Source organism: Nematolebias whitei, chromosome 5 (assembly GCF_014905685.2).
Source record: "Nematolebias whitei isolate Nwh7 chromosome 5, NemWhi1, whole genome shotgun sequence".
NCBI classification, from domain to species: Eukaryota; Metazoa; Chordata; class Actinopteri; order Cyprinodontiformes; family Rivulidae; genus Nematolebias; species Nematolebias whitei.
In genome coordinates this window covers 20,517,399-20,519,276 of record NC_056502.1, presented here as the reverse complement: position 1 = coordinate 20,519,276, position 1,878 = coordinate 20,517,399, and the positions used below count along the sequence as shown (strand labels likewise).

The 1,878-nt window shown below is 40.5% G+C and overlaps 1 protein-coding gene across 1 annotated transcript in view; it reads left to right on the top strand.

Annotated features, from left to right (window-relative positions):
• rbm12bb (RNA binding motif protein 12Bb) overlaps positions 1–1,878 on the top strand; it is a 24,090-nt gene that overhangs the window by 10,153 nt on the left and 12,059 nt on the right. The window lies entirely within an intron of this gene.

Below are 1,878 nucleotides of genomic sequence, written 5' to 3'. Positions count from 1 at the left end.
GTTGAGTTTTGTTTCTTTGTATTCAATGTTTTGACTATTTCACACCTCGTGGGACATAACTAATTTGTGTCTTGGTGATTCTCTATTAATAATCTTGTTTTTTTAATAAATTGTGGCTCATATATATATATATATAAAAAAAAAAACACTTTTCAAATCTCATTAAGTTTCTTTGATTTTGATTATATTAAATCCCTGTGACAATTCTGACAATGACTAAGCTGCAAACAAAGCAGAGAGCAGAGTTTGCCGCTCCTCAGACTGAAGGAGTCTTCTGGACAAAAGATGGAACGTTTCAACAATCTGCCCAGAGGCCCTGACTCAGCCTTGCTAGATTTATCTACCTAACCCAAACCCTGGATTATTGAGCATGCATCCACTCAAGGTGATTCATATTATTTGCATCACGTGTTACATGAGGTGGAACGAAATTGTGTACTCAGTGTCACAGATACATCCATAAATAACAAAAACAAAGTACAAGTATTTAAGATCTAGATATGTATGTGTATCTTATCTCACCTTAACAACCTGAATCCCACATGCTCTGCTCTTTGAATTGAGAAAGCTCCTCGCATGAGGAGCAAAACGTCTTCTGTTACAAATAAAGTCCAGTTGTTTTGTCTTGAACCTAAAAAAGTACATCTGGTCCTCTGGATATTAAAAAAATTTGTAGAAACGTTTTGTCTTTCATCCAAAAGACTTCTTCAGTCTGAGGTGCTGTATTCAGCTCAGTCTTATAAATAGCACCTTCTCAGAGTGGATCAACCAGTTTGCTGCTGACAACCAAAACCAGCTGCTCACATGGTCAAGAAGGACCATCAGCCTAACAATGGATCATTAGCACACTGATGGCTGTTTACTGTTCACAGAGGGCTGAGTGATACTAGCAATAACAGCATTGTAAGAGGGGGACAGTTGGAACACGGAGACCTCCACCCGTTTAATGATGGACGATTTCTTTTCACAAAGATGGTCTCCTTTAAGGAGGAACCCAGACCAGTGGTCATTCCGTATGTTGAGGGAGTATCGGAGAAACTGAGACGTTTATTTTCTAAACACAACGTCCCAGTGGCTTTTAAACCCCAAAATACATTACTGCAAAGACTGGTTCATCCCAAAGATCCAGTCCCCCGGCACAAACAGTAATGTTGTGTATGCTGTTCAGTGTCAGGAGGGTGATCAGTCTTACATCGGGAAAACTAAACAGCCACTGGCCAAAAGGATGCCCCAGCACAGAAGATCAACACCATCAGGCCAGGACTTTGTGGTCTACACTCATCTCCAGGCCGGCGGTCACTCTTTCAGGGATGAAGATGTTCACATCCTGGACAGAGAGGAACAATGATTTGAGAGAGGAGTAAAGGAGGCCGTCTTTGTGAAAAGAAACCGTCCATCATTAAACAGGGGTGGAGGCCTCCGGGTTCAACTGTCCCCCTCTTACAATGCTGTGATTGCTAGTATCACTCAGCCCTCTGTGAAAACTAAGCAGCCATCAGTGTGCTAATGATCCATTGTTAGGCTGATGGTCCTTCTTGAGCATGTGATCAGCTGGTTTTGGTTGTCAGCAGCAAAACTGGTTGATCCACTCTGAGAAGGTGCTATTTAAGAGGCTGATCTGAAAACAGCACCTCAGACTGAGGAAGTTTCTTGGATGAAAGACGAAACGTATCAATTTTTTTTTGCTTTGGTTTGTTTTTTTGAATGTCCAGAGAACCAGATTAACGTTTTTAGGTAATTCTAAATGTTATCAAAAGCTTGTCAGAAAGATATGTTCAAGTGTAGTTGTGTTTTTGGCAAAGTCTGACTGAAACTGGGTAAAAGATACATAAAAAAAAAACTACAAAAACTCAGAATATGTGTTCCATACGCGTTTAT